Here is a 25,269-nt window from a genome sequence, read left to right as displayed (position 1 = left end):
TGTTCAGGATGTCAGACTAGAGGATCACAGTAGTCCCTCACCTGAAGAATTTAGACCATTCCTTCTGGCCTTGGAATCTATATCTGTATATTTGTAAAATGCCCCAATCCAGTTTCGGGCCTGTGACCACCATTGCAACACAAATCAATAGTAATACAAAAGAAGCAACTATAGATATGGTTAGTACAGCTATTGAAATTAATCTATTTATAGATACATACAGTATATTTTACCTTTTTCTCTCCAAAATCTGCAGTTCTTTCATTACAATGCTATATCTGTCATCCGTTTCTTAGTATCTGCAACATGTAATTCTATTTTCTTCACATAAGTGTGGAATTTTCTTTTAAAAATTATATAAATTTAAAGGGTACAGTTCTGTTTTCAGGGAGGGAAGGCTAGATGGTTCATCCAAACAGCGAAATGTCAAATCAATAGCATTCTCATTGACTGATTTTGTTAAGAATTGGTAAGTTAATAGTCGTTCACAATTATTTGGACTCTGGCAGACAAGCCAAAAACTACACGTGTTTCAAGCAAAATGTTTATTATGCTTCTTGTAAAAAGCTCTACCTTCTATAAACTTGCATTGTCTTAAATAGTTTTATTTTGTTAGGAAGTGAATCAGCTGCTGCTGGTTCCAGGATATCGGGTCGAATTGATATATTACTTTGTTTGGACAATTAAAAATGTATGTGTCCTGTGTATGTGGTCTTAAAAGATAATGTAGCATAACACCTTGTATACATGGTTCTAAGGGAAAGGATCAACAAAGTCTTTTTAAGAAACTAGAAAAGTTTATTTGCTGTTACCTTAATGGACTAGAAAAATGAGAGTTCCTGACATTCATATGGGATTCAGTCCACTAATCAATGCATTATTTTTATGGATCCAGATTAAGGAGAGAGCCAGATGTATGAGAACAATGAGGAGTCCTTGTGGCACCTTTAGAGACTAACAAATGTATTTGGGCATCAGCTTTCATGGGATTTAACCCACTTCATCAGATGATTCATTATAGATGCTTGTTGTTTTTACTGATACAGACTAACACGGCTACCCCTCTGAGAGACATGAGAGTGACTACTGAGGCTCTCAATGTATAGAAATAAAGAAACACTAATAATAGTTTTGCTTGGTTATATTAGGTATTTATAGGACTCGGCTGCTACCATGGTATCTGTACTATGATAACCAAGCACATAGTTTTGGTCTGAAAATCCAGCCTCTCCAGAAGAAATTGGTGAATGTTATTATTGGCTGGATCCAATGTATGAGAAGGATGCTGGGAGGAAAGAAGATGACTAATCTTCAGATGGAACAATCCATTGTGACAAAAATAGAGATGAGCATCTCCAGGTTCAGTGGTATCATGCTGCCTTCTTTGTTAAGCTCCATCAAAATGTTTGTTGGCCAAGATTTTTTGCATTTTAATATATTTTTGCACACACTAGAAGTGATATAAAATGTTGCATTCTGCTTCACATACACACCTATACATATACTATACGATGTATAGCTATCTGGATAGTCACTATACATTCTCTTCTAATCCTTTTCCATAGAAATGTGGCTTCTGGTAGCACTAGCCAGTATGACATACAAATGCATGCCAAGATCTACTTCTGCCTGTGTTTACATAAGAGCTATAAAATCTTGAAAATAGGGCTCTGTCATGCTGATGTTGACAGTCTTTAATTGTGGCATTCTTTGCCAAAAGTTTTGTGTAACTAACTAGGACTTAACAAAAAAAATTACAATATTATAGCTAAAATCTACGCAGCTCATAAAAATGTTACTATAAACAATTTCAAGCTATCACGTTCTAAGGGCACAGTCCTATACTGGACTCTACTAATGTGACCCCTGCAGATTTAAGGCCCAGAAATTATACTCCTTTTTATTCTGTAATCAGTTGAACAAAATACTACCTAGCTCTTCTAATGCTTTCCTCAGTAGATCTCAAAACACTTTAAAATAGATCCTTCCTTCCTTTTAAATATGGGGAAATTGAGGCACAGAGGGGCAGCAACTTGCCTGAGATCACCCAGTAGGCCAGAGCCAGGAGTAGAACCCACATCTCCTGAGTGCCAATCCGGTGCTCCTTCCATTAGGCCACACACAAGAGTAAACGTGTGTATTATAATCGAGGCACATAATAAAGGAGAGAAGGCATCTTGGGCCTGGTCTACACTAAAAAGTTAGGTCAATCCAGCTACATTGCTCAGGAGTATGAAAAATCCATGATGTAGTTAAGCCGACCTGACCCCCAGTTTAGACAGTGATTGGTCAACAGAAGAATTCTTCTGTCACCCTAGCTACTTTCTCTTTTGGGAGGTGGATTACCAATGCTGATGGGAGAACTCCTCCCGTCAGCGTATGTTGTGTCTACGCTGAAGCACTACAGCGGTGTAAGTGCAGTGCTGTGCCGCTGCAGTGTTTAGAGTATGGACAAAATGGCACCCAAGCGATATTCCAGAGGCTGGTCTGAAGGCTTGTTGTGAACAAATTCCTTGTTAAAAACATTAAATGAATATTCTACAACAATAGCCATAGTTCCTGGAATCTTGCTATGATATGCAACAGTGTACCATTACTGTATAATTATACTACTTTTTAAATGATGCGATTGCCCATTTACAGTACAACTCATTAATTTTATGAAAATCTTATTTAAAATGACATTATGTATAATGACAAGCGATGTCTGAAACAAAATGGCTGCCAAGCTATTAAACTATATTTCTCAAAAGACCACAGTGCTAAAGTCAAAGTTCACGCTACCTTCAGAGGTGTAACTTCCACCTTAACTTCAGGCAATACAGGGTAATAGCTTCCTATCTCATTGGCCGTATTGTTGCATAAGTAAACAAGTTAACTCAAACAAAGCAAAAGAAAAAACAGAACAAGGTAACTTAAAAAAAATACATAGATCTCTGCACTTACCCCAAACCTCTCTAAGTGGCATAATATGCTGCTTATTTTATTAATTAATCTCTCTTAATTTCCTTACTCTTCAGATAGAACACAGAAACCCATTTAATAAGCTCAAAACTCCCTTTAAGATTTCTAAGCCTTTTAACCAGCCCTTTTGCCTTGCCCCAGGGTATGACTTGCATATTTCAGGATTACTTCAGGATACAGTAAAGAAAGAAAAGCTAAAAATTCTTCTGGCCAGCAAATTAAAAACAAAATGCAACAAAAATACTTGGTGCTATTTAAAGCCATTCATTTACATTCTCCACATCCTTGTATTTCCTATTGCATGCATTTTTCTCCTTATCCAGAATTTATAGGCCACTATTTAAAGCAAATCAATTATAAACAAATATCAAAGACGCACATTCTTAAAAATGTGTGTAACACATTCAGTGAAATAAGATTAGGATGTTTATATTTTAATTGAATAAACATGCTATTTGGGGGCTCTGTATTTAAAGGATACTAAAATCAATTGAGGAAGGAAAGAAGAGCACTGAAGAGGAATTCAGAAGCCTTAAGAAAAGGAGTACTTGTGGCACCTTTAGAGACTAACAAATTTATTTGAGCATAAGCTTTCGTGAGCTACAGCTCACTTCATCGGATGCATTCAGTGGAAAATACAGTGGGGAGATTTATATACCTAGAGAACATGAAACAATGTACATACACACTGTAACGAGAGTGATCACTTAAGGTGAGCTGTTACCAGCAGGAGATGATGGGTGGAGGAACCTTTTGTAGTGATAATCAAGGTGGGCCATTTCCAGCAGTTGACAAGAACGTCTGACGAACAGTGGGGGATGTGGGGGGAAATAAACATGGGGAAATAGTTTTACTTTGTGTAATGATCCATCCGCTCTCCTGCTGATAATAGCTCACCTTAATGATCACTCTCATTACAGTGTGTATGGTAACACCCATTGTTGCATGTTCTCTATGTATATAAATCTCCCCACTGTATTTTCCACTGAATGCATCCGATGAAGTGAGCTGTAGCTCACACAAGTTTATGCTCAAATAAATTTGTTAGTCTCTAAGGTGCCACAAGTACTCCTTTTCTTTTCGCAAATACAGACTAACACGGCTGCTACTCTGAAACCTGTCAGAAGCCTTAGGTTCAGTTCCCGCTCAGCTACAGCGCGCCTGTGTGACCTTTGTTAATCATGTGGGTGCAAGTCACTTGCCTGGATTATCTGAGTATATCTCACTTAAACATTTCCATGTCATTGCCTCAATCCCTCTTATTCTCTCTCTGTGGAACATAAATCTAGTCTCCTGTGGGCTGTAATATTTGGTCTCAGTTTGGTTACTGGATTTAAAAAAGGGAAGAAGGAGAATCCGCGGAACTACAGATGGGTCAGACTCACCTCAGTCCCTGGAAAAATCATGGAGCAGGTCCTCAAGGAATACATTTTGAAGCACTGGGGGGAAAGGAAGGTGATCAGGAACAGTCAACATGGATTCACCAAGGGCAAGTCATACCTGACCAACCTGATTGCCTTCTATGATGAAATAACTGGCTCTGTGGATATAGAGAAAGCAGTGGACGTGATATATCTTGACTTTAGCAAAGCTTTGGATATGGTCTCCCACAGTATTCTTGCCAGCAAGTTAAAAAAGTATGGATTGGATTAATGGACTATGAGATGGATAGAAAGCTGGCTAGATTGTCGGGCTCAATGGGTAGTGATCAACGGCTCCATGTCTAGTTGGCAGACGGTGTCAAGTGGAGTGCCCCAGGGGTCGGTCCTGGGACCGGTTTTGTTCAACATCTTCATTAATGATCTGGATGATGGGATGGATTTCACCCCCAGCAAGTTTGTGGATGATACTAAGCTGGGGGGTGGCGGGGAAGGTAGATATGCTGGAGGGTAGGGATAGGGTCCAGAGTGACCTAGACAAATTGGAGGATTGAGCCAAAAGAAATCTGATGAGGTTCAACAAGGACAAGTGCAGAATCTTGCACTTAGGATGGCATATTGGGCTGCATTAGTAGGAGCATTGCCAACAGATTAAGGGATGTGATCATTCCCTTCTATTCTGCATTGGTGAGGCCTCATCTGGAGCACTGTGTCCAGTTTTGGGTTACCTAGGGAGCTGGTGGAATCTCCATCCTTCTAAGTTTTTAAGGCCCAGCTTGACAAAGCCCTGGCTGGGATGATTTAGGTGGGGTTGGTCCTGCTTTGAGCATGGGGTTGGACTAGGTGACCTCCTGAGGGCTCTTCCAACCCTAATCTTTTATGATTATGTGGTTTAGTGTGCAGGTGATGGATGGGCAGCACTGGTGGCCTATGATCTAGTCATCCCTTCTGGTCCTAAAATTGATGATGCTAATATACCCGCTTTGTGAAATAGAGAGTATGCATCCCTACTTCACAAGGTTGTTGCAGGAGGATAAAATCCATTAATGATTGTGGTGCTGAGGTTAAAATAAGGCGGGCCACGAAAATAGGTAGACTTAAGTTTTGTGAATGCAAGCATTTGTAGAACTCAACTGTATAATAACACCCATTGTTTCATGTTCTCTGTGTATATAAAATCCCCCTACTGTATTTTCCACTGCATGCATCCGATAAAGTGAGCTGTAGCTCACGAAAGCTTATGCTCAAATAAATTTGTTAATCTCTAAGGTGCCAGAAGTACTCCTTTTTATTTTTTAAGAATTTCACTTAACCATTTGTTTTTAAAGGGATAATATTCCTGAGCAGTACTTGCTTGGCAGGATGCTGCAGTGCTTGCCTATGTGTTTAAAGCAAAACAGTGATCATGATTAGAAACTTGCTAGGAACAAAATGCACCTCTCCAATCTATTTTCATTGTTCAAACTGAAATAGCAGAAAAAGTGAATGAATCCTAATTCATCATTAAAACGTTTTGATTAGATTTTATTTTTTAGTTTTAATAATCTAAACAGTTCTCAGTAATTCAACTAAGAATTTGTTTCAAACTTGAATTTTAACCTGGTTGTCTCTAATTCTAGAGTTTCAAATGTTTCATGCTTGCTGTCTTGAGTACAGAATGTCCTAGTACACACACCACTTTGTAACAATTTTCTATGGTTCTTTTACTTTCGGACACCATGGATTATATCAAAGGTAGAAATGGCAGTATGTTGTATGCATCTATTTTCTTTGCTACAATTAAGCAAGGGAGGATCTGTTACAAAGCTCCTGGGCTGAAGATATTACATTTCTTTCAGCACTATTGTGCTGTGTTGGACTCCAATTGCACCCCAAATAAGTGTGTAATGTATAGCAAAGACACAATGCTAATGAAGTTACACAGATTCAGTGACAGAAGATGTTCTGTGCTACAGTAAATTGATCTTTACGGGCTTCCATTAAATTATCCAGTACACGGGACCTGAACTAACATCAGAATGGTGGGAATTGGCTTAAATTCAGATTTTTATCTAGCCTACTCCATGTTTTATGTGGTGTGGTTTTTTTTTTTTTTTTTTTTTTTTAAGAAGGGCTTTAGAAAGAGAGGAGCTCCATTTTTGCTTGATGGTGATCGGTGTGTTCAGAATTTTTGAAAACCAGAATACAGAACTATGTGAATTAATTAGGATGGTGCAATAAAAATAGAGGGAAACAGTACTATGATCTAAGGGTAATATAGCCTGCCCATAATCACCATTGTAATTGATAGGCAACGCTTCCATTTATTGCCAGCAGAACTTCTTAGGTTGTAAGCAGTTTTGTCTAAATAAATAAATAAATATACAGAAAATACATTAAACTTACGGCTGTCAATTAACTGCTGTTAACACCTGCAATTAACGCACAGCACAATTAACACATAAATTTTTTTAATGTGCATTAATTGGAGACCCTCTGGGCAGGAGGGCAGCATGAGTTGCTCGGAAAAACCTGTCTGGTCAGGCGCAGTAACACAAGCCACCACAGAGGGCAGGAAGAGAAGAGGATACAGAAAGTAACAGGTTTTAGAGTGGTTAGTCTGTATCAGCAAAAACAACAAGGAGTCCTTGTGCCACCTTAGAGACTAACAAATTTATCTGGGCATAAGCTTTCGTGGGCTAAAACCCACTTCATCAGATGCATGGAGTGGAAAATACAGTAGCAGGTATAAATACACAGCACATGAAAAGATGGGAGTTGCCTTACCAAGTGGGGGGTCAGTGCTCACGAGACAATTCAATTAACAGTAGAATACCAAGGGAAGAAAAATCACATTTGTAGTGGTAATGAGGGTGGCCCATTTCAAACAGTTGACAAGAAGGAGTGAGTAACAGTAGGGGGAAATTAGTTTTTGTAATGACTCATCCACTACCCATCTTTATTGAATTCTCGTTAGCACTGACCCCAAAACAGGACAGCCAGGGGCTCACTGGAGCTGCGTTCTCCCCATGCTTCCCAGGTCTGAGGCTGCCCCTCACACACCCCATACCGCCTGCAGCTGGGGCTGCCCCCCCCCCGAGCTCCGCAGTGCCCATGGTGGGGTCTCCCCCTCCCAGCCCTGTGCCACCCGCAGCTGGGGCTTACCCCCATCCAGAACTCAGGGGCTGACTCCTCCACCTCCCCGTGCCACCCAGTGCTGGGGCTGACCCCCACCTCAGTTCCCTGTGCTGTGCGCAGCTGGGGCTGACCCCGAGCTCCGTGCTGCCTGCAACAGGGGCTTAATTTCACACACACACACCCCGTGCTGCCCACAGCTGAAGCTGATTTTCCTCCTACCACCACCAGCTCTGTGCTGCCCAGGGGTCAGCTCTGAAGCCAGCATTGCCCGCCAGCAGCAAATTTCTCCACTTTCCTGCTGGCAGGCATTGCTGAATTCAGCTGATCACCAGGCAGCAGCTGCCTCTCTCTGCTCTGCCAGGCAGCTAGGACAAATGCCCAGTTTTGGCGAAGAAGTAGGGATGGCCAGGACAGAGCTGTAAAAGGGGACAGTACTGGCCAAAATGGGAAGTATTGGCTCCCTACCCAGCCCGGGCCCTACTGTTCCCGGCCAGCCCCTCACTCCCAGGACCAACCCCCCTGTGTCATGCCCGATTGCCCCTAGCTGGCCGCTCACTCCAGGGGTACCCCACAGAGAACATGGCCTGGCAATCTCAGTCTCCCTGAAATGGCCTCTCGTCCCCTGCAGTATGAGGAGTCTCTGAGCTAAAATCCACCCTCCCTTGCAAACAAGGGCTCACTCTGGTGAAGGAAGCCCACCTAGTTCAGTAAAAGGAGGCGAGCCTGGTGAGCCCAGTACCAGAAACCACCCTTCCAGAAGCAGTAGCAAGATGCCTTCCTCAACCACCTCCTCCAAAGGTTATTGATTACTCTCCCCCCCGGTCTTCCCCCAACACTGAATGCTTGTTTGTTTGAGCAATTGGCTGAACACGAAGTAGGACTGAATGGACTTGTAGGCTCTAAAGTTTTATATTGTTTTATTGTTAAGTGCAGTTTATTCTTTTTTACATTCTACATTTGTAAGTTCAACTTTCATGATAAAGAGATTGCACTATAGTACTTCAATGCGGTGAATTGAAGTTTCTTTTTTACGGTGCAAATGTTTGTAATAAAAATAAATATAAAGTGAGCACTGTACACTTTGTATTCTGTGTATTCTGAAATCAATATACTTGAAAATGTAGAAAAATCCAAAAATATTTAAATAAATAGTATTCTATTGTTTAACAGCATGATTAATCGCAATTAATTTTTTTAATTGATTGACAGCCCTAATTAAAATATCCTATAGGTCAAGTCTTATTGACAATACCTATAGTGAATAGGTACAGTGAAAATTCAAAGGCCCAGATCCTCTGCTACCCTAGGGCTCTGCTCTTTGATGCTCAGGGTAGGGGGAGAAGATGGCTTTAAGCCACCTTTTGCATCCCTAGGCCTGCTAGGTGCAAGGTAGGTCAACCTCAGGACTTGAATAGCAGCAAGTTTGAGATCCTTTGATCTCCTTTATCATTTTTGTTGCTCTTCTCTGAATTCTCTCTAATGTAACACTATTTTGTAATGAATGCCATGAACTGTCATGAAAACAGTATTTCGGGTGCCATCACGCCAGGGCTTTAGAGAAGGCAATCATCTCCATGCTCTCTGAGTTGCTGCATTTGTGCTTTGCATTGGCCTTTCCCCTTGCTATATCACACTGCACTGGCTTATTATTTTCCACTGGTCTCTCTCTCTATTGCTATCTGGTTTTCTTCCTCCCATCAATTTATTTATTTGCTAGCACAGTTGCCATAAATTAACTCTGGCCCTATGATATTTACCATAGTCTATCCCTTCTGATTTTTAAAAAAACTTTGGTGGGAGGGAAATCTTTCCAATCATATATAGACATTGACAACCCTTTCTTTAGGGATGTTGACAGTGGTGAGCTGGAGCCGGTTCGCATGAACCAGTTAAATTTTGAAACAGTTTTAGAACTGGTTGTTAACCCGCTTCCCTGCTGGGGGTGCTGTGGCTTTGATGGGCTCTGGCCGAGAAGTGATGCAATTCCTCCTCCAGCCGCTGGGGGCGCTGTGCTGTGGGAGCCATGTGGGCTGCCACCTGGCCCTGGGCACAAGCCCTGTTGCTGCTGCTACTCCCCTGGCCCTGGGGCTCCCGCTGCTGCCTGGTGGGTCCCCTGCTGCTCAGGCTGCTCCGAGCCGCTCACCCCGTGAGCACCGACCACCCTGCCCGCAGCCAGCCCCTGTCTCCAGCCACCCCCTGCTGCACCCCCCTGCTCTGCCTCCAGCCAACCCCTGCCCTGCCCGCAGTCAGCCCCTGCGGCACCCCTGCCCTGCCCGCAGCCAGCCCCTGTCTCCAGCCACCCCCTGCTGCACCCCCCTGCTCTGCCTCCAGCCAACCCTGCCCTGCCCGCAGTCAGCCCCTGCTGCACCCCTGCCCTGCCCGCAGTCAGCCCCTGTCTCCAGCCACCCCCTGCTGCACCCCCCTGCCCTGTTTCCAGCCAACCCCTGCCGCACGCACCCCCTGCCCTGCCCGCAGTCAGCCCCTGCGGCACCCCTGCCCTGCCCGCAGCCAGCCCCTGTCTCCAGCCAACCCCTGCCGCACGCACCCCCTGCCCTGCCTGCAGCCAGCCCCTGCCGCACCCCTGCCCTGCCTGCAGCCAGCCCCTGCCGCACCCCCCTGCAGCCCTGCCCGAAGCCAGCCAGCCCCACATCCCTGTCTCCAGCCAGCTCCGCACCTCCTGCCCTGTCCACAGCCAGCCCTGCACCCCCTGCCTCCAGCTAGCCCTGCCCCACACCCACTGGTGCCCTGCAGTTCCCAGGGCAGTAACCCTGCACACCTGCTTCAATGACGGGGGCAGGGAGCAGCTGGGACCCACACATGTGCACACCCTAGGGTGACCAGACAGCAAGTGTGAAAAATCAGGACGGGGCTGAGGGGTAATAGGAGCCTATATAAGAAAAAGACCCCAAAATTGGGACTGTCCCTATAAAATCGGGACATCTGGTCACCCTAGCACCCCGCCCCCAGGGAGTGGCGGGGACCCACACATGTGAAACGGAGCTCATTTCTAGTTCAGGCCCATCTTTTTAAAAAAGAACTTTAGGTAGGGTTAACATAGATCCGTATTTTCCTGGACAGGTCAGGCTTTTTGGTTCTTAAATTGCCGTCCGGGAGGAATTTTTAAATTTTTCCTTTTAAAGGAAAATACGGACTTATGGTAACCCTACTGGTACAAAAAATACATACGGTGGCACATCCCTTAAATCAGAACTTTTTATAGGGAACCGGTTATTAAGATTTTGGCAGCTCATCACTGGTTGTTGACCTTAATTATATTCTGGTTGTCATAATTTAGCTGATTAGCTTGAACCAGCTTCTACACCTACTTAGGACAAAACTGAGAATAGCCTCTCGCTTTATGAACTAGCTGTTCCACAAGGGTATAATGTAAAGATGTAGAAAAATAGCCTCTGGAGCCTAATGCATCCTCTTGATGATGATGGACAAGAGGATGGATATAACCTCAACTATACCCTGCCCTCTACACACTGGTATAAATTGTCCAGCTGCAGAGCTGAACTCCACATCAGTGGTGTGAACTCTGTATGGTCCTCCAAATCCTGTTGTGTACCCCACATGTGAGTGCATGATAGGGTCCCTGTCTGTGCCAATATACCAAAGATATAAGTCTGTTACAGCTCCAACTAGGGAGCCTTGGCTCTCTAGTTTCAGCTCTAACAGGTCATGCTTTTAGCACTGGAAGTCCTCAATGTGTTGGCAAGATGGCGGCTGGCACAGCTGGACAGCACGAGAGTATCTGTTCTGCTGCCAGGGACTCTCTGGGGATGTGAAGGTGAGGTCAGGATTTACCCTTTGATGAACTAACTTCTCATGCTTAGAATTTTTATTTGCATGTGATACAATGTTTACTTCCCCTTTAAAAAAAATTAGCAAGTACATGATCCTCTCAGTACAAGGTGTCCTGAGAAGAACTACATGAATTTCTATTTGGTAATAAGGCTTAGTTCAGTTTTCTATACCACTGACTGTCTGTTAAGGAAGTTAAAAAGATATGGAGAGCATTGATGTTTTAAGAAGGTGTCCATTAGGTGAAAAGCATTTAACTTGGTGCAGTAGCATCCCTTGAGCATAACCTGTGTGAAAAGGGTTTAATAAGAGCATCTCACAAATTGCATATAAACATTGTTTGAAGTTAGAGACTTGATGCAAACAATGAAAAAGCCTAATTAAATTTGTATTTATTGAGCTGGATAAGCAATAATTTTCAGCTCATGAAAACTGCTTCTCTGATCATATCAGAGTCCCCAATAAAAATGATACAGGCCATGGAGCCTTCACCTATAATATCATTCATTTTAGGACCTTGTGTGGTACCTGCTTCTTGTATTAAGAATCTGAATAGGTCTAGTACTATTTGTGGAAGCTGTACAGAGAAAATCTAAATGGTGAAGTCAGCTGGAGTCACGTGTGTTGAGCAGCTTTCAGGATTTGGCTTTATTAGGAACCTTGCCTGAGCAAAAACGGAGTAAGAACTTCAGGAGATGGTTCAATCTGAGGGGGGTCATATGCCACTCTGTGTCGGTGAACAGAGGGGAACCTGCATTTGTGGAAGGAAGAACTCTGTTTGAAGTGCTCTTTCCAGCCCAGTGTTTCAGAAGCCCCTTCTGTGAGGCTTCTCTGAGTCTGGGCTCTTTAGATCTGGACTGAGAGTGTGTGGGGCCACTACTAGAAAAGGAGGGGAGCCAGCTGAACTACTTGGGATTTGCCCTCACCATCACCCTTCTAGAAAAAACAATTTTCTATTAAATTCTACGTGTGTTGCTGTTATAGAATTCCAGTATAATGGTTCAAAACCCCATAATAATAGGGGTTTTTCCTTCCCAAAAGGAATTTCTATAGGATATTTTCCTAAGGACCTTCAAATCTGCAGTTGAGCAGAGCCCCTGGGCTGTATTAATTGAGCTTCTCCCCCTTTCACACTGCAGAATGTCTTCTGGATGGGATTAGAAGACTGCTGTAGTCAGGAGAACCTCTGAGAATAAGTTTCTTGCATATCTAACCACTAATAATCCCATTAAACTGAAATCTAAAACTAAAAAGACTAAAAAAATTTAAAAATCAAATAAATATTCTAAAATGTCTTATTTCCTAGCCTCAATAAAAAGACATAAGCCTACTTCCCTTTTTGGCCAAAGATAATTCCTACTACTTAAATGTAATTTAATTAATTAAATAATGCATTAGGTATAGAATGGAGACTCAAGGGTATGATTCCCATTGGACTTACACCAGCCTCACACACTAGGGTAAATGAGAGGGAAATCTGGCACCTTATCTGCATGTGATGGTACCTAGAGTACATGATCTCTAGGTATGAATCTCCTGTTGAACTCTGGTTACATTTTGCTACCTGTTATCTTAGATCTCTGCGTGCATAATTATGTTTAAATAATTCCATATGAATAGGGGGTAATGGAAGCCCGCCTTCCCCCCCCAAACACATGCACATATCTTTTATGAAGGAAGAGGTTTTGTGACCAGTACAGTTGTCACCATTTAAAGGGTCAGTAAGTTGGATCTGAAATTCGTTAGTTTCCCCTATATTTAAAACTGGAGGTAATTGTGTCTGAACTGTTGGAAAATGTTATAAGGGCAACCACAGAAGCCAGTGAAAATGGCATGCTTGCTGGTATGTGGTACATATTCCTATGTAGTTCAATAAGTTAGACACTATGTTTGTTAGGCAAAAATCCATTTGCAAGTCACCACAGGTGGCACCCATTTAATTAAATGGAATTAAACTGGTAGATAATTTTACCCATGATGTAGAACAGTTGAATAGCTATATTTTCGATTAGCATGTCTTCATAAGAAGATATCACCATATCTAAGTTTATTTGTCTATATTTGATGCCTTTGCTTTCCTTTTGATAAGTGAACCCACATTTATTTTGTACAAATGCTTCTGGGAGGAGCACTTGCTAAAGTGCCCTCTCAATTTCTTTGGAGGATCAAATGAAGTACTGAAAAACACCCCTGTGTGACCAGGCTTTTTCTCTCAAGAGTTGATTGGAGGCATGACTTAGCCTTATCCATGAACTCCTAAGGTTTAGTCACGGGTATTTTTGGTAAATCATGTACAGGTCAGGGGCAATAAATAAAAATGCATGGCCTGTGACCTGTCCATGACTTGTACTATATACTCCTGACTAAATCTCTACTTCTGGGGCCCGGCTGCTCCAGGGGGCCTGCTCCAGTGCTAAGGGTTGACTGTCCTCGTCCGCTGCACTCAAGGACTGCTCTCCAGAGGGCCTCTGGACGCCCATGGAGCCACTGCTCCAGCTGGCCCAGGACCGCTGCTGCTCGGGCGGTCCCCAGAGCCAGCCATGCCAACCATACCAGCCACTGTTCTGGCAGTCCCTGGAGGCAACTGCCCAAGCGGAGGCTGGTGCGGTGGGCCCCAGGACTTCTGCTCAGGCGGTCCGCAGGGCACCCCCAGGACTGCTGCTCGGGCACTCCCTGGGACCAGCCGCACCAGCCGCTGCTTGCATGGTCCCCAAAGCCAGCTGCCCAGGGTCTCCTAAGTGGCAACTGGTGTGGCTGGCTGTGGAATGCCCGAGCAGCTGGCCCATCTGCTCAGGTGGCCCTGAAGTCAGCTGCACCAGCCGCTGCAGAAGTCACAGAGGTCACAGAAAGTCATAGAATCTGTGCTTTCCGCGACCTTCTTGAAAGAATCTCAGCCTTATTCATGGAATCTGAGTTGGGAGATTTTGGGGTTAGGATGCTACTGTGTGAGATCTTTCATTGACTCATTGTAAGACCTCCTATCCCTTGTTAAGTGCCATGCATTAATAATAATGAATTAAAATAGTCTTGTAATAGGTTTGTGTCTAGAGCCTGGAATAAGTGCAGTAAGAAGATCAAAATGAGAGAATGCTTTATTTATCTTAGCTTGACAGAAATCATCCCAGAGCCATACTCATATGTATTCTGAAACATATGTATACCTCAAATCTTTTCAACACTATGACTATAATAAGGTGTAGGTAGGATACTGCATCTCAAAGCCAAGACACAGTAATCCACAAACCATGCTATAATCAAATCCCACAGTAGCTTTAACATGGAGAATGAATAGATAAACTATGGATTTATTTGCACAGTTGCATATAACTTAATTAAAACACAAGTAAGGACAATACATGGTATGTGACTTAAGATGCAGTGTTTATTAATCAATAATGCTATGGCTGTATATTAAATTAACATGTATTGTTTGACTAATTTCTTTCAGCTGCAGATATTTTGAATCACACATGCAGATTTTATTTTCAAATGTAAAACGGTTTACATTATTTGGATTGGAAAATTTAGTGCATGATTGGATTTGGATTTGCTTCCTAACAAGTGATTTTATTCCACAGTGACAAATCTTTTAGAAGAAAGGAGTTGATTCACAGAGCTGAAAATCCATATTTGTGTAGGAAGTTAAGTAATTTATTAGGAACAAATTCAGGGTGAATGGTGTGCTCCTGCAATCTGCAAAATCCCTTTCTGCTGCATGCATGTGGATGACTTTTAATTACTCTACATGCCAAAGAGAAAACTAAATTCAGGTAAAAGAGGAGCAACAGGTTCACATCTGAAAACTGCAGTCTTATTAGGAAAGAGACTGTCCTAAAAGGTGGTATGATTGTCAGGGACAGGAACTTGTTTCTATTAGGGCATTCTTTTCAAACTGGCTACTTCTTTAAAGTGGTCACTATTCAAATATTTATAAATGCCATTGTGAGTAGTTAGTAGTATTGCTGGTCTGTGGTGTAGAAAGTACAGACTGTGAATTCTCGGATAGGTTTTATGACTTTTTTGTTCGGAAAGCATATAAGCACAGATGTTTTTCAAGCTATTTAGCCATTGGTCTGCTCAGCATTGTGAGTCTGAGTCCCAATTTCCTAAGTCACTTTGACTTACTTCAACTGTCATTAAGACTCTTATCGTAACTAGGATTTTCCCCTGTGTTCGCTAATCTGAGTTAAGAACATATCTCCCCACCCCCGCCCAGTGAAGACTAGGCCTAGGAGAGCAAAGGGGAAGACAGTGACATCTAATGTCCTATCAGGAGGCTGAGGTTAGCTGAAGGAGGGCATAATTATGGTAGGTAAATTAGAGTGATTGAAAGAGGGGATTTAACAAAGAAAAGGATGGGAAGGAGGGGAAAAGGTGGATTTTGTTGTTTTCTGTCACTGAGATTGTAGCCGCTCAGTATAAATGCATTAGATTCTGAGGTGCTCCTATACTACAGTAAGGCTGCCATAATAAGTACCTTACATAGACAGATGTAAAATTATTGCCGTTTTGGAGCAAGATTAATTAGTTGTTACATTATTTCTTCTAGAGCCATATTTTATGAGCATCCACAATCCTAAACTATTATAATCTGTCTGTTTTTAAATATCCAAGTCGCAAGACTTCTGGCCATATTTCAAGTATCTATGCTAGTATATACAACCCCAATCATGTCCCTACTCACCCTTTTAGATGTTCTACTATAGAATCTTAGATTACAAGGTGACCAGGTTTTTTTCTATGGTGGCCCTCAGGATATGGAAATCTGTCCTCTTGACATCAACCTTGGGCTGCCACTTCTGCCTTTATACAACTTCTGAAAACATTTCTTTTTCAGCTCTATCTTTGACATAATTATTGTCAAGCTCTCCTATGATAATCTTGAACTTAAATCATTATTAGTGGCTCAAGTCTTGCTGTTTCTCAAATCAAAACTTTTGTATAACTAGTCAAATTGTGACTAGCTGTACCAAGAAGTAATCACTTAAAATGTTGAGAACTTGTTTCTCTAAACCTTGTCCTGGTGGTGTCATATGATCCGATGATATGCAGGTATTTGAAGTCACCCGTTGTTACTAGTTCATTCGATCTAGGTATCTACTATTATACGTATACTGTTACGCTTTAGTGTATTCATGTGTATTCTGCTGTATGGTCTGCTTCACTCAGAAATTTGATCCCGCTATATTCCATTGAATCAACCTTTCACTGGAACCATCTATTTACTTGAATCAATTTTTTTTTAATTTTTTGGTTTTCTGTAGCTTTAGATCTTTTTCAATGAAATAGAACTAACTTCAGCATAGCAAGATGCTTCTAAATTAAAACCTTACTGCATTTTGGCAAAAAAAAAAATCTTTTTTTCCCGTGTCCATCTGAAGTGGAGTATATTAATCATATGAGTTGGTTTATCTTGTGTGTGAATCAAATGCATCATATTAAGTATTGCTGCCTGCAGTATCCCACCTTGCATGAACTCATAAAATCTGTGAATATCCTTTACTGAAATTAAAATATAAGATTTCAGTCTAAATTATGAAAATTGCCTAACAATTCAGTCTTCATAGTGTGTAGAATGCTCAATCAAGTTGTTAAAACATAGAAATTGTCAAACTAATTTTCTAATCAAGTGTCCTTTCTCTGACAGTGGTCCGTATCAGATATCAGGAACAGGTATAAAAACTACGGCTAATCAAAAAATTTCCTCTTTTTTGTTTGGATGGTTGGTTTTTCAACAAAGCAAACATTCAGGGAAAGTATCTGCTTTTCTTGAGGGTTGTTTTTTTTTTTAAGTTAATATTTTCATCTGAAAACCAGTATGTGTTTGCATTTTTGTGTTTGGGATTTTTGGTTATTCCATTTAAAAATTGATTTCCTCCCTCCTCCCAGACATCATAATGGACAATTTTGAAAAAAATAAGCATAAGAAGAAAGCTTCCTCTTAGCTCCAGGCATTTAGGGACACAATTATTTTAACCTGCTATATGGTTATAAAATAATTATTTACAAATATGTAAACAGCTCATTACATGACTTGTATAAAATGTCGCACATGGATCTGCACTTAGCTTGGCAGCTGTGCTCTGTGCTATGAACTGTAGGTCACATCCTGATCTTAGATGTATGCACCTAGCTATAATTCACAGTCGATGTGTACAAATCTGAGGGCAGAATCTGGCACAATCGTATCAAAACACAGCTTCAAAGATAAAAGGCTTACTGTAAACAAACAATGACTAAATTCACAGAACATGCTTTCTTTGCAAACTAGATCACAGCTATCATCGTGGGTAGAAGTACTGGACCTGCTATAGATCCTGTAGACTCAAGGAAGGAACTGCTGCTGGGAACGAAGATGTCCACTACGACTGCTGCTGCTAATTAGCTGGATTATTTTCAGGCAGTTTGGTCCATTGTGAAGCATATGGTAAGTGTTTTATATTTTCAGCTGACTTAAGAAATTGCTTTGCTTGTTGTTGTGGGTACACTGTGTTGCCCATAGGATAGTGATGATTTGGATTATGAAAGTAACTCTTGTTTGCTGAGCTAGCAGTTACTGCTTTTTAATCCCATTCCCTTCACCAAGCCTCAGCAAAGGGGCATGCCACATAAGAGCTCAATAGAATGTGGAGGGAAGGATTCTTCACTCTTTAGTAGCTCCACCATATGCTATGATCCTTATGTGGAGGAGAATGGCTGACAAACTGGACCCTTTGTGCCCCAACCCCCATATAACCGAATGACACAAAAGGAGCCCCTGTGAAGCACAGTTTTTTAACATTTCAGAGGTACAGGGATACACAAAGGCTCATTTAATGTCTGTGAGGTGCTTTAAGACCCCCTGCACTTTTATGGTTCCTTTCATCAAAGTAGTATTTTTTTAAAGCAATTAATAATAATAAAAAAAAAAATCCCAGGCTGACACTTCTTTGGTAAAGCACATTTTTAGCTCTGAGTTACAAGCCTGTGCAAACTGGGTTGAAGAGCAACAAGATAATTAGAAAAGGAGTACTTGTGGCACCTTAGAGACTAACCAATTTATTTGAGCATGAGCTTTCGTGAGCTACAGCTCACTTCATCAACATCTGATGAAGTGAGCTGTAGCTCACGAAAGCTCATGCTCAAATAAATTGGTTAGTCTCTAAGGTGCCACAAGTACTCCTTTTCTTTTTGCGAATACAGACTAACACGGCTGTTCCTCTGAAAGATAATTAGAGTGAATATGTCCTGTGTAATAAGACTAAATCTGTCCTTTGCTGCAGTGTTGTCTTATATCTTACATTGTGTTTATCAAAGTAGTTAAGAGATTGCAATAATAATCCATCTGACTACCTCAAATCCAACGCAGAGGTTAATGGTACATGATGATTTGCATATGATAGCACCACCATTATGGGTAATATGCTTCTTTCTTGGCAGCACCATAACTGTACATATATTTTAATGATGATTGATTGTCCTTTTTCACGGCTGAATGTATTGGAATACTAATCACTCTTTTATATTGAGTGAATTGGTGTTTTTTGCTGTTATAGCATGATATCAGCAATTTCAGTGGGAAGGATTCCTTCAGGAATCTTTTGTGTACAGAATTTTTATTCATAGGTGAGAGCTCTTTAATCTTTTGTGGGGGACTAGATGTTATTACATCAGATATTCTTCTGAGAAAAAGTGACTGAGCTTAAAAATGAGACCCTTAAGGAAAACTTGATTTCTGTGATTTTTAAATGGACCTTGTCAACGTGGTTAGGCCCCACAATGTACTGTACTTTACAAGATGATATGCACATCTCATGAAGCATATATGTACATATAGCTGTTTGAGACAGGTTTAGATTTTTAGAAGACCCAGTGTGCAAAAGATACTAAAATATATTTAATGCCTCAACATTCCTATTTTCTGTATTATACATAACTTTCAAGGAGGAAGCCTGGGATTTTCTTCCTTTAAGGAAGAGGCACACTTCTTATCCTAAAGAGCTTAACAATATCTTCTTCAATAAAATTTTAAAAAGCAGGCAAGAAGGAGAAGCGTGAAAATTCAGACTGGAATAAATCTCTTTTTGTTAAATGAACTGTTCTTAGTTTCACAAAAAGTCTGCAATGTCACCGTTGAATTTTAATCTTACAAAATTAATCAAGACATTGACAGCTATGTAATAAAAATAAATGTATTTCCTATTAGTGTGAACACAACAAATTTGAAAGCACATAATCTATACGTATGAAGGAATTCTTTGCTATGTGTTCCTCTTGCTATTACTGAAGATGTGAATCTGGAAGCAAATCACAAGCCAAGCTCTCTTGCTTGCTCTTGCGAGATCATAATTGTGTGTTTGCATGAACAGTGTACTGCTATTGTAATAATTATGATGTCCTGTAGTCAATATTATAACCTCTCTGCAACATCAAGTAGGAATAGACAATGTCTGTAAGGAAGAAAGCTCTTCTTTAAATAGAGGTATTTTATTAGCCTGAGTAAGAAAGAAAATCATGGAAAAATGTGATTGAATGGTTTTGTTTGTAGAAAGGGAAATAAACAATAAGTAAAATAACACATCAAGAATTTACATGCAACATAAATATATCTTAAAACCATAGTGCATTTTTAAACCATAAATTATTGGACGGGGTGCCAGAGATGAGAGTTTTATTGTAATAATCCTAAGGATTTTTAATTATACTTTCATTTTTATTTCAAAAGCTAACTTAATTTGCATGCTGCATACTAAATTGAATTTTATTTTCAGAGTGGAAAATCTTCAGATATTTTGGAGCTAACTGACAGTTCGGTGATCTTGGGGGTTTTTTTGTTTTTGTTTTGTTTTCATTTTTAAGTATGGTGTAACTGAACATTTTTCACAGCTCTTCAGTGTTTGTGTGTTGTCAGAATTTTCATCCCATATCCATTACATCTATATGCTAATGCTTGCCTACCACTTCTGGTTTTCAGAATAAGCCTTTTGAGGTTAGAATGTGGTCCACAGACACAAGGGTTCCTTTCTCCTGCTCTTGCAAGCAAATTTCACAGGTCTTAATGCTGGCTGAGCAGCTACACTGTGATGGAGAAGTAAGAGTCAACAGCAGTATTATGTAATGCTCAGGAATATGTTAGTTTTGCTTCACAGACAGGGGGAGCATTCTAAACACAGTCTATTCATGTTGTTGTTAATGGGGAGAGAGGGAGACACTCTTCCTCAAACAGTTGACTCAGGTCCTCTTTACACTGCACTTTATGCATTGCATACTGTGGAACAAGAAGACAGGTAACATGCTCTAAAACTTTACTTGCTAGAGTAAGAAAAAGTATTTCCCATTCCCAGCAGATAAATTTCCGGTACAGAAGGTCACTAAACACTTTTTAAATGTTGCTAGCAACTGGAGATTTAATAGGGCATGCAAATAAAGACGTGGCTTGAGATAATTCTGTACTCTATCCCTGCCTTGGGATACCATAATAAGGCCACAGGAGAACTGAAATATAAATGGATGATAGTAATTCCAATGCATTTTCCATATTAAATGAAGACTGACAAAAGTGTGCACTCTCTCTGTATAAAAGAGTACAGAATTTGGGGGATTGCGGGCTTCAGCACACCTTCTCATGAGGGTGTTCTTAAACAAAGGATGGGGGCTAAATGAGAGATGGAAAAGTACTGGTTAATCATGTTAGTCTATCATCATTTCAGTGCAAGAGAGTTCTGGGGGAATAAATGTATGCTGTATAGTCATAGTGATGGCACCTGAAGTGCAGGGAAAGGACCAGCAAAAGGGCAGAGTGGCCATGGGCGTTTCGGTGGTTGTATGGCAGGACCAAAGCAGGAAGAGGGCCATTTCTGTTCAGTGCTGCCTTCCAGGAGCAGGTAATGTGGTCAGAGGTATGAGAGAAATGGCAAGATTTGCCAACAGATTTATTGCATATGATAAATTACACATACGTTTAATACATCACTTCCCCCTTCATGCTGTGTGTGTCTGTGTGTGTATACAGATAATTGACTACATAAACTTCAGCCTGCTCTCCCACTGCTAGTCTGCTGCCTTGTACCTGTCAAACATGCTGGGGGAAAAGGGGCTTTCTGATAAATTGAAGAAATGGAGGATATGTATAAACAGAGTGCCTAAACATACATAGCAACTAATTGTATATTTCTATCAGGCAGTCTCTTATACAATGTACAGAAAATATATTGTTTATAAACTGACAACACTGCTTTAAGTTCATAAAAAATAAGCAAATTGGTGTTTGACTATAAATAAAAAGCAATTGAAGATTTCAAAATTATTGTAACTTTTCCCCCTTGCATGTTATGTGAAATATTTTATCTGGGTAGCTATACTTTTTTGCTTTTAATTGCAGACTACTGAGGGTGAAGTTAGGTCAATACTCAGAAGGGAGAACTCTTTGAAGAACAGTGATATTGCAGTATGGAAGGAGGACTAGGGAATTTCAGCAGAGAGTCCTGTGGCACCTTATAGACTAACAGACGTATTGGAGCATAAGCTTTCGTGGGTGAATACCCACTTTGTCAGATCCGATGAAGTGGATATTCACCCATGAAAGCTTATGCTCCAATACATCTGTTAGTCTATAAGGTACCACAGGACTCTTTGCCGCTTTTACAGATCCAGACTCACACAGCTACCCCTCTGATACTAGGCAAATTTCAATGACTTTGCAGAGGTGTCAGTTTTGTGTTCTGAAAAATTGATCATTTATTCATGGCATAACACCAAAGTCTGCAACACTAATGGCACTCTGTAGGAATGAATGTTTTATTTCAGGATTTGAAGCAGGTGGTCAGACCTCCAACTATCTGGACTCTAGCCTAGTTCCTTGTTTGTCTCTAACCCCTCTCATCCTGTTCGGATATACAATACTGAAGCTTCCTGATGTAATGGTGTAACTGTACCTCATGATTCACGGGCATTCCCAGTACATTGAATTGAACTCCATAAATTTGGGAAGAAGCACAAGTGTTTGTAGAGCAAAAAAGATTAGAACAGCATAAACAATGAAAAATGTTTTAAAAGCACATGCTCCCCAAATTAGAAAGTTCAAGAGATCCTTAAAACTTCTAGAATTCATATGATGCTCCAGGACCTCCGATCTTTTATCGCAAAGAGTGTTCACAGAACACAGCACTTTACTGCTTCTGGTCTGCGGAGTTCATGCTGGTTAATTCTGGGGCAAAGCCTACCAGCCAACTTACACCTGTCCAATGCAAGGAATATTACCTGCTGGAACTAAGCTGATTTATGTAGTCAGGATACCATTTGGCCACACTCCAGTCCTGACAGAGAAGCAGGCATAGACTGTTTCCACCTCTGCTGAATAATCTGGAGTGAGGGAATCCTTTCTCTTTCAGTGGCCTCAGAGTAACTGCTCCAATAACAGTGAGGCCTGTCTACTATCTGACTCTTGGGTGGAAGCTCCAGCTTCCAACCCTGTTCTCCAGCTCATTATGCAGGTCTTCAGGTTTCTTTGCTGGCTGACACGGTAGGTAGAGCTGACAGTTGAGAATCACAGCTAGCCAATCAACAGAGAGGGGGAAGCAGAGGGAAGGGAATGCTAAACAACCAGCAAGGAAAGAGAAGAGTCACCACTGTAGTCTCAGCTGCTGCTGCTGAGAAAAGAAGAAGATAACCCTGTCTGTGAAGGGCTGGGGAAGAGGGGAAACTAATGAATTGCAGGGAGAGTAAAATTCGCAGGGGCTAGATCGATAGGGGAATAAATAGTGTGGATTCCGAGGATGATTGATATATTCCTGTGGAGCTAATTGATCATTTTGAAGGGGGGAGCTGATGGATTTGGTGAGGAGTTGAGGAGTTGGGTGCCCACTATGTCATTTGATGCATATATTTCTCTGGGTTTATTTCACCAGCATAGGCAAGTGTCTGCACAGTCCAGATGCTGTGCTGTGTGTTGGGGCCAGGCCCGGAGTTGGTTTTGGAAAAGTCACACCGCTATATTGTTTCATGCTGTTTGCAGAATTAGGAAGACAATGCTGCATCAGTTAATCATCCAAATATGAGCTGGATGAATATAAACTTCATAACCATGAAAGCTGGAGTTTTAATTATTTAAATGAAAGCTCTAATTTGGCAGTGGCTGATGGGTAAGGCCTGTCCCATCACTAGGGAAAGTTCCCTACTTGTGATGAGTAGATTTGTGAAGCCTTGATGTTAGGAGGCACACCCTTCATACTGCTCCTATGCACTTAGGGTGGAAATCATCCTTGCACAAGAGGACCCATTTAGGGCCCTCCCTGCTGCTTAAACACTTAATATGAGATTTGGACAGGTCCTCTGCACTGGGGGTGAATTTCAACCATAAAGAATCTTTGATCACCAACCTGTAACACTAGTACACTGACAGGTCTATCTTATGGAGGCAATTTAAATGTGGGAAGCGATTCAGACACATACATAGCATCCCACGGGTGAGAGAACTGAAGTGTTCAAAAACTGTGAAGTGATTTCCTTTCTCTGGTTAATTGAATGCTTCTATAATACTTGATAGTTAGAAGTATCTTGAATTCACAGCACACTTTAAGTCTGGAAAGTTTTCAGAACTTACCAATTAGTGCAATTGTGGGTAGAATACTTACCTCCCTGCCTCCATGCACCTGTTAAGTTTTGTAGTGAACCTCCAACAGATGGTGCTTTTGGGGAGGGAACACAAGCTATTATCTGGCACATTATGCAGACTCAGTTGCAAGCAAGGGGCACAGGTCTGACTTTTGAATAAAGGGATGTAATGAGGTGGGGTGGCCTCCTGAGGACCCGGAGTGGGAGAGCCCCCCACACTGAGCCCTGATGGGCAGGGCCAGGGCCTAGTTGCCCCTACCCCAGGAAGTGGGTGGGAGGGGCAGAAAGTATAAAAGGCATCCTAGAAAGCTGACTAGGGAGGCAACCACCCGAGGCACCAGACATCTCCTGTGGCCTCCCAAGCTGGGAAGCGGTGGAGGGTGCCAAAGGAGCAGAGGACTGGCCGGGGCCACCGGGGCTGGTAGCTGATTCAGACCTGGAGGAAGCAGACAACTGGCCTGTACCACCCAGACCACTGTCGGACCTGAGCCTGGAGGGAGAGGATGACTAGCCTGGACCACCGATGGACCAGATCCCCAAAGACCTGCTTGTGGTCCCGGAAGCCACCGTCAACCTCAACCCCTCCTCACAGCAACAGGTACACCAAGAAGGGGAGCGTGGAAGTGGCCCAGGGGTAACAAACCCCTGTCTGGCTGCAACGCTGACAGAGGGAGAGTCAGCATGTTGTGGTGTGGATCCCCACTGACAAAGCACTTTGTCACTGCTAGGGCCCTGGGCTGGGATGCAGTGGAGTGGATAGACCTGCATCCCACCTGCCATCCCAACCTGGGGGTGGCAGTCTCCCCTTCCTCAGGCCGGAAGCCTGAGCCTCAGACTCTTTGTTGCCCCACCTTGATCCAGGGCCTGGGCTAATTGACTGTTTGTTTGCCACTCAGCCTGCACACAGGCCTGAGACTCAGATTCTTTGTTGTTCCACCCTAATCCAGGGCTGGGGCCAATTGACTGTTTGTTTGTTTCCTGCCCAACCTGCACACAGGCCTGGGGCCCAGCTGCGAGCAGAGACCGCTTCATTCCCCATGGCGGCCAACATATCAGTGACGTAGTGAGGCAGGGTGGCCTCCCAAGGACCTGGAGTTGGAGGGCCCCCTCACTGAGCCACTACAAGGGAATATAAGAATGGCCATAGTGGGTCAGTGCAGATACAGTGTATCTGCTGGATCGCTCTTGTCCTTGTGCTTCTTGACTCCCTCAGAGAATTCTACTAGACTGGTGAGGCATGATTTCCCTTTTCAAAAGCAGTGTTGACTTTTCCTCAACATACTGTGTTCATCTGTGTCTGATCATTCTGTTCTTTACTATAGTTTCAACCAATTTGCCTGGTTAGTGAAGTTAGGCTTAATGGCCTGAAAATGCCAGGATCACCTCTGTAGCCTTTTAAAAAAATTGGCAT

General features: G+C 42.0%; 1 protein-coding gene across 1 annotated transcript in view; it reads left to right on the top strand.

The window, feature by feature from the left end:
• Window positions 1-25,269, top strand: part of SORBS2 (sorbin and SH3 domain containing 2) — a 450,872-nt gene that overhangs the window by 60,719 nt on the left and 364,884 nt on the right. The window contains exon 2 of the mRNA XM_073341803.1: window positions 17,539-17,694. The gene's annotated coding sequence lies outside the window, so the exon portion shown is untranslated. The remainder of the gene's footprint in view (window positions 1-17,538; window positions 17,695-25,269) is intronic.

Source organism: Lepidochelys kempii, chromosome 4 (assembly GCF_965140265.1).
Source record: "Lepidochelys kempii isolate rLepKem1 chromosome 4, rLepKem1.hap2, whole genome shotgun sequence".
Lineage (NCBI taxonomy): Eukaryota > Metazoa > Chordata > Testudines > Cheloniidae > Lepidochelys > Lepidochelys kempii.
Note: the sequence above shows the minus strand (reverse complement) of the source record. Positions and strands in the feature narration are given on the sequence as shown.